Below are 8,830 nucleotides of genomic sequence, written 5' to 3' on the forward strand. Positions count from 1 at the left end.
GCAGACCATGATCAATAATGTCAAAAGCCGCACTGAATTCTAACATAACAGTTGCCACAATCTTTTTATCATCAATTTCTCTCAGCCAATCATCAGTCATTTGTGTTTACTAAGGGTCGGTAACAGGCTGATTGGTCGGCAATTTGAGCCAGTAAAGGGGGCTTTACTATTCTTGGGTAGCGGAATTACATTTGCTTCCCTCGAGGCCTGAGGGCACATACTTTCTAGTAGGCTTAGATTGAAGATATGGCAAATAGGAGTGGCAATATCGTCCGCTATTATCCTCAGTAATTTTCCAGCGTTTGTTGCTGGCATGTCATGCCAAAATTTGATAATCTTGCCAATGAAATAATCATTAAAGTAATTGGCAATATCAGTGGGTTTTGTGATGAATGAGCCATCTGACTCAATGAATGATGGAGCTGAGTTTGCCTTTTTGGCCAAAATTTCATTTAAAGTGCTCCAAAGCTTTTTACTATCATTCTTTATGTAATGTAGGTTCATCTGCTTTTTATTGAGTTTAGTGATATGATTTCTCCATATGCAGTACATTTGCCAATCAGTTGTGCAGCCAGACTTATTTGCCATTTTGCCTCATCCCTCGCAACCATACAATTTTTTAATTCCTCATCAATCTACGAGGATTTAACAATTTGCAGTCATTTTCTTAATGTAACTGGAATAAGCAATTTCATAAATGTGTCAAGTGCAGTGTCTGTTTGCTCCTCATTACACACCACAGACCAACACATATTCTTTACGTCAACAACATAGGAATCGCTACAAAACTTATTGTATGACCTCTTATACACTATATTAGGCCCAGTTTTTGGGACTTTGGTTTTCCTAGATATGGCTACTATATTGTGAACACTACATCCAATGGATTTGGATACTCCTTTAAAGCACATTTCTGCAGCATTGGTAAAGATGTGATCAATACATGTTGATGATTTCATTCCTGTTTGTAACTACCCTGGTAGGTTGACTGATTCAGGAACTAGTTAGAGTTTGAAGCTTTCTCTTGAATATACCTCTCTGTTGATATCACATACATTATCAAGCATTTCACACATGTTATCCAGATACTGACTATTAACACTTGGTGGTCTATAGCAGCTTTCCGCCAGAATGGGCTTTAGGTGAGGCAGATGAACCTGTAGCCATATTACTTCAACAGCATTTACATGAGATCCTCGCTAAGCTTTACAGGAATGTGGTTCTGAATATAAAAGGCAACACCTCCACCTTTGGCATTTCTGTCTTTTCTGTAAATGTTATAACCTTGTATTGTTCCCACTGTATCATCAAAGGTATTATCTAAGTGAGTTTCAGAGACTGTCAGAATATGAATGTCATCTGTTACTTGCAAATTATTGATTTCATGAACCTTGTTTCTTAAGCTACATATGTTAACGTGAGCTATTTTAGTACTTTTCTGGGATGCTTGATTGCTTTCATTGCTTTACTGAGAAGCTTAGCAGAAGTAGACATGCTCATGTTATTTATGTTAGTGTAGGTTGAGCTTCACACAGTGGACTTCCTACTTGGGCACAACGCCCCCGTGCAAACAGTATAACTCTGGTTCATAGGCACATGATTTCTGCATACAATAGCTGTAGGATCAGGTTACTTATATTGTGTCTTCCAATGCCGCTGGGATAATGTACATTTGCTGAAGCATTATGACAATTCACTGACAAAATGGCAGGGATTAACTGAGCTGGCCTTGGGTCGTTGATAAGTCATTGTCTCAACGCAGCCTTATAATGATGTGAAAGGATCCAGGAACCCAAATGATTTGGGTGGATCCCATACTCCTTATAAAACAAGCTTTGTTTCCAGAAGGTATCAAAATTGTCAATACACATTACACCCACAGAGCTGCAATAGTCCCCTAGCCAGTTATGGAGGGCTAAAAGTCTGCTGAAACGTTCAATGCCACGATTTAGGGAGGGCAAAGGGCCAGATATTATGGGGCGTTTGTTGGTGTAGAGACCCAATCAGTTCTTAAAAATCCATCTTCAGTTGGCCTGAGTTGCCCTTCATAATGTCATTGAATCTCACATTTTACATTTACATTTAAGTCATTTAGCAGACGCTCTTATCCAGAGCGACTTACAAATTGGTGCATTCACCTTATGATATCCAGTGGAACAACCACTTTACAATAGTGCATCTAAATCTTTTAAGGGGGGAGAAGGACTATCCTAATCCTAGGTACCTTAAAGGGGGGTTCATCTCCCGTCTGGATTACTGCACTCCGCTGTTGGCTCGTGGGCGTCCCGGTGCCAGAGCAGCGAACATTAAACCCCTACAACTCATCCAGAACGCCGCAGTGCCCTTGTCTGGGTGTGGGCCTGTCAACCTTCCCAAGTTCTCTCACGGAATCACCGGCCGCTCCTCCGCTCTCTCCACTGGCTTCGGCAGTTGAAGCACGCATCCGCTACAAGACCATGGTCGTACTCTGCGAATGTTGTAGAGCATGAACCTACAGGATCGGGTCACCGCCTTGATGTTAGTGGAGAACGACAGGGTGTTGTCCAGGATCACGCCAAGGTTCTTAGCACTCTGGGAGGAGGACACAAGGGAGTTGTCAACCGTGATGGCGAGATCATGGAACGGGCAGTCCTTCCCCGGGAGGAAGAGCAGCTCCGTCTTGCCGAGGTTCAGCTTGAGGTGGTGATCCGTCATCCACACTGATATGTCTGACACATAGTTCACATGAACTATGATAGACTAAATTTCATGATGCAGGTTTAAAATGTTTGGAAGCAGCTTATTGAGGTCCCGTACTCGTGCTCCTAGATAGCACAACGTTTTTGCTTCAGGTGTCACGTCCTGACCATAGAGAGCTATTATTTTCTATGGTAGAGTAGGTCAGGGCGTGACTGGGGGGGTTCATCTAGTTTATTTATTTCTATATTGTGTTCTAGGTTCTTTTTTCTATGTTGGGGTTTTTGTATGATTCCCAATTAGTGGCAGCTGGTCATCGTTGTCTCTAATTGGGGATTATATTTAAGTTGTTGTTTTTCCCACCTGTGTTTGTGGGAGATTATTTTGAGTTAGTGCATGTTGCACCGTTGTCGTCACGGTTTGTTGTTTGTTATTAGTTAAGTTGTTTGTCTCGCTGAGTTTCACATTCAAATAAAAGATGTGGAATGATACTCACGCTGCGCCTTGGTCCTTCTCTACACACAAACATGACAGAATCACCCACCACACCAGGACCAAGTAGCGTGGCCAGGAGGAGTGGACATGGGAGGAGATCCTGGACGGCAAAGGACCCTGGACACGGATTGGAGAATATCGCCGTCCAAGGGAGGAATTAGAGGCAGCAAGAGATGAACAGCGACGATACGAGGATTTTAGCACGGCAACGACGGAAGCCCAAGAGGCAGCTCCCCCCAAAATGTTTTGGGGGGAGCACACGGGAAGATTGGCGGAGTCAGGGTTTAGACCTGAGCCAACTCCCCGTGCTTACCATGGGGAGCGTGTGACCGTGTTATGCGGTGATGCGCACCGTATCTCCAGTGCGCATTCACAGCCCGGTGCGCTCGTTGCCGGGCTAAAGTGAGCATTCAGCCAGGACGGGTTGTGCCAGCTCTATGCTCCAGACCTCCAGTGCACCTCCACGGTCCAGTATATCCTGCACCGGTTTTACGCACCAGGTCTCCAGTGCACCTCTACAGCCCAGTACGTCCTGTGCCTCCTCCTCGCATACTCCCTGAAGTGCGCCTGCCAAGTCAGGTACGTCCTGTGCCTGCTCCTCGCCCTGAAGTGCGTGTCACCAGTCTGGCGCTACCTGTTCCAGTTCCACGCACCAGGCCTCCAGTGCGCCTTCCCAGTCCAGAGCTTCCGGCGACAGTTCCCAGTCCAGAGCTTCCGGCGACAGTTCCCAGTCCAGAGCTTCCGGCGACAGTTCCCAGTCCAGAGCTTCCGGCGACGTTTCCCAGTCCAGAGCTTCCGGCGACATTTCGCAGTCCGGAACCTCCTGAGACGGTCCCCAGTCCGGAACCTCCTGAGACGGTCCCAGGTCCGGAACCTCCTGAGACGGCCTACAGTCTGGAACCTCCTGAGACGGCCTACAGTCCGGAACCTCCTGAGACGGCTTACAGTCCGGAACCTCTTGAGACGGTCCATGGCCCGAAGCCTCCAGGGATGATCCATGGCCCGGAGCCTCCTGTGATGATCCGCGGTCCGGAGTCTCCAGCGACGGTCTGCGGTCCGGAGTCTCCAGCGACGGTCTGAGGTCCGGAGCCTCCAACGAGGGTCGGCGGTCCGGAGCCTCCAGCAATTCTGGCGGATTCGCAGGATGAGAGGGTTCTTCGTCCTGCACCAGAGCCGCCTCCAATGTTGGTGGATCCGCAGGATGAGAGGGTTCTTCGTCCCGCACCAGAACCGCCTCCGATGCTGGAGGATCCGCGGGATGAGAAGGTTCTTCGTCCTGCACCAGAGCCGCCACCAACACTAGACACCCCCCCTAAACCTCCCTTTTGGTTTCAGGTTTTGCGGCCGGAGTCCGCACCTTTGGCGGGGGGTACTGTCACGTCCTGACCATAGAGAGCTATTATTTTCTATGGTAGAGTAGGTCAGGGCGTGACTGGGGGGTTTATCTAGTTTATTTATTTCTATGTTGTGTTCTAGGTTCTTTTTTCTATGTTGGGGTTTTTTGTATGATTCCCAATTAGAGGCAGCTGGTCATCGTTGTCTCTAATTGGGGATCAAATTTAAGTTGTTGTTTTTCCCACCTGTGTTTGTGGGACAATATTTTGAGTTAGTGCATGTTGCACCTCTGTCGTCACGGTTTGTTGTTTGTTTATTAGTTAAGTTGTTTGTCTCACTGAGTTTCACGTTCAAATAAAAGATGTGGAATGATACTCACGCTGTGCCTTGGTCCTTCTCTACACACAAACGTGACACCAGGGACATTTCTCACCATTGAACTGCCCAATACAATGACCAGACAAGGGGATGGAGATATCCACCCATTACTACTCCTCATACAATTCGTTGACCCTTTTAAAGGACCACAAGAAGCAGGATAGCATACACCCACTGCTCCCGGTGATAGGTCCAGACCTCCCACAGCAGGCAGTGCCCTGTCAGATCCAGAGAGAGGGAAAGGAGCCGAACTCAACAACGAAGCCGCTGCTGGAGTCCGCATATTTGGAGTCAGCACAGCCGTTGCAGACACAGGCAATCCCGGTGATGAAGCCACAGGTAGATCAGGCACCAGTACGGAGAAGCTATTCCTTATGTCAATCTGCTCCGAACCTCTCGCAGACACTCCAGTCTGCTTAGCAGCATGCCGCTGCCTTCGGTTTCCACAACTTGTGACATGGGACCAACACTAATTGGAACAATCCTCTTGCTGTTCTCCGTCCACTCCACTACAAGATGGAGGACAAGAAGATGGAGACGACTTCCTCTGCAGGCAAGTTCCAGGTAGCAAAGGCCATTCGGGTAGGGACAGATGACAAGGCGGGTATACCTCCATCAGGCCTGAACGGCGTCCAGTCACAGGAGTTAAGAATGAGAAAGTTCCAATTTGCGTTTTCCCCATAAGCTAAAAGGCTAATAAATCATTAGAAAACCCTTTTGCAATTATGTTAGCACAGCTGAAAACTGTTGTCCTGATTAAAGAAGCAATGGCCTTCTTTATACTAGTTGTGTATCTGGAGCATCAGCATTTGTGGGTATATTTCAGGCCCAAATTTGCCAGAAACAAAGACCTTTTTTCTGAAACTCGTCAGTCTATTCTTGTTCTGAGAAATGAAGACTATTCCAATGCGAGAAATTGCCAAGAAACTGAAGATCTCATACAACGCTGTTTGCTACTCCCTTCACAGAACAGCGCAAACTGGCTCTAACCAGATTAGAAAGAGGAGTGTCTAGAGTGTCTAGTTTTAGAAACAGATGCCTCACAAGTCCTCAACTGGCAGCTTCATTAAATAGTACCCACAAAACACCAGTCTCAACGTCAACAGTGAAGAGGCGACTCCAGGATGCTGGCCTTCTAGGCAGAGTTGCAAAGAAAAAGCCATATCTCAGACTGGTCAATAAAAAGAAAAGATTAAGATGGGCAAAAGAACACATACACTGGACAGAGGAAGATTGGGAAAAAAGGGTTATGGACAGACAAATCTAAGTTTGAGGTGTTCGGATCACAAAGAAGAACATTCGTGAGATGCAGAAAAAATTAAAAGATGCCATCTGTCAAACATGGTGGAGGTAATGTGATGGTCTGGGGGTTCTTTGGTGGTGGTAAAGTGGGAGATTTGTACAGGGTAAAAGAGATCTTGAAGAAGGAAGGCTAACACTCCATTTTGCAACGGCATGCCATACCTCGTGGACGGCGCTTAATTGGAGCCAATTTCCTCCTACAATAGGATAATGACAACAAACTATTCAAGAACCATTTAGGGAAGAAGCAGTCAACTGGTATTCTGTCTATAATGTAGTGGCCACAGTCACTGGATCTCAACCCAATTTTTTATTTACTTAGATAAGTCATTTAAGAACAAATTCTTATTTACAATGACAGCCTACCAGGGAACAGTGGGTTAACTGCCTTGTTCATGGACAGAACAACAGATTTGAACTTTGTCAGCTTTGATCTAGCAACCTTTCAGTTACTGGCCCAATGCTCTAACCACTAGGCTACCTATTGAGTTGTTGTGGGAGCAGCTTGAGCATATGGTATGTAAGAAGTGCCCATCAAGCCAATCCAATTTGTGAGAGGTGCTTCAGGAAGCATGGGGTGAAATCTCTTCAGATTACCTCAACAAATTGACAACTAGAATGCCAAAGGTCTGCATATGTGTTATTTCATAGTTTTGATGTCTTCACTATTATTCTACAATGTAGAAAATAGTAAAAATAAAGAAAAACCCTTGAATGAGTAGGTGTGTCCATACCTTTGACTGGTACTGTATGTAGATATGTGTTAGAAAAAACACTATATTTCCCTTTTGACAAAGTGATGCTGAAGGTAAAAAACGTACTACACTCTCACCTACTGCCTCCTATCCATCACAAACAGACTGACAGAGAGAGGAAAGGGAGTGTGGAGAGAGAGATAATTGAAAGTAACAATTAACCTAATGGAATGATTTAATTGGATTGCCTTGACAACAGTCGTACCCAATACCCATTTATGCCAATAAAGCTCATTTCAATTTATTTCAGTTGAAAGAGAGAAAGAGGGTGGCTGAATTCCCTAACAATTGTCCTCCACCTAATCTTCCCACCTAACTGTCCTGACAGGTTCGAGCAGGATGGTCACAATAGCATGGAGCTTAGACTAGAAAGGATTGTAAAGCAGTGCTGTAGACTGCTGGAGTAACAGCATAACAGCACATCATAACAGCACACTAGAACCCTGTCCTGGCAGGCAGGAAGGTCCATTATGTCATTATCAGATTGAAACAGAGCCAAAGTCTTCTGCTAGAGAATGTTACATTGGCACTATGGCACTCAGTCTAACTGTAGCAACCCTCAATGTGAGGGCACTACAGCCTCCACCCAGAGGTCTGGACCTCGTGAGCTTGTCCTATAATAGCAAGGTTGCCAGTTCAAGCCCTGTGTTGGCTGTTCCTGCTCTATCACCACAACACCATGATTTCTTAGCAGTTGGTTGCATCATGCTCACTCCATCTTGATTTTTTTTTTAACTGCTTGTATTGTAACAGGAACAGGTAGGAGAGGAAATGTGGTCATTAGAGCAGAATTTCTGTTGAACCGGAATGGTGATTACTTTCTCCCTTCCTCCCATTCTCCCCCTCTCCGGACTGCCTGCATTGACCCTTTTTTGAAATAACTCTCTTGCTCTGACTTTATGCAGACACACTGGACTCTACCCCCACAGTCACACATACACTGACACCCCTACACACATATACACCCACACACACATAACATGCACACACATGCATACTGACGCCACACATACACACACACACTCACACACACAAACACACACACGTTCACACTCACCACATATGCTGCTGCAACTGTATTTTATCTATCCTGTAGCCTGGTCACTTTAGCCCTACCTACAGTGCCTTCGGAAAGTATTCAGACTCCTTGACTTGTTCCACATTTTGTTACGTTACAGCCTTATTCTAAAATGTATTAAATAAAATAAAAATCTCAGCAATCTACACACAATACCCCATAATGACAAAACAAAAACAAGTTTTTAGAAATATCTGCAAAAAATAAATATATGAAAAACTGAAAAAATGTATTTACATAAGTATTCAGACTCTTTGCTATGAGGTGCATCCTGTTTCCATTGATCATCCTTGAGATCATCCTTGTCTATATAAGGTCCTACATTTGTGCATGTCAGAGCAAAAACCAAGCCATGAGGTCGAAGGAATTGTCCATAGCGCTCCGAGACAGGATTGTGTCGAGGCACAGATCTGGGGAAGGGTACCAAAACATTTCTGCAGCATTGAAGGCCCCCAAGAACACAGTGGTCTCCATCATTCTTAAATGGAAGAAGTTTGGAACAACCAAGACTCTTCCTAGAGCTGGCCGCCCAGCCAAGCAATTGGGGGAGAAGGGCCTTGGTCTGGGAGGTGACCAAGAACCCGATGGTCACTCTGACAGAGCTCTAGAGTGCCTCTGTGGAGATGGGAGAACCTTCCAGAAGGACAACCATCTATGCAGCACTCCACCAATCATGCCTTTATGGTAGAGTAGCCAGACGGAAGCCACTCCTCAGTAAAAGGCACATGACAGCCCGCTTGGAGTTTGACAAAGGGCACCCACTAAGGGAAAAAAAAGATTTAATCCATTTTAGAATAAGGTTGTAACCTAA

Source organism: Salmo salar, chromosome ssa19 (genome assembly GCF_905237065.1).
Source record: "Salmo salar chromosome ssa19, Ssal_v3.1, whole genome shotgun sequence".
NCBI lineage: Eukaryota > Metazoa > Chordata > Actinopteri > Salmoniformes > Salmonidae > Salmo > Salmo salar.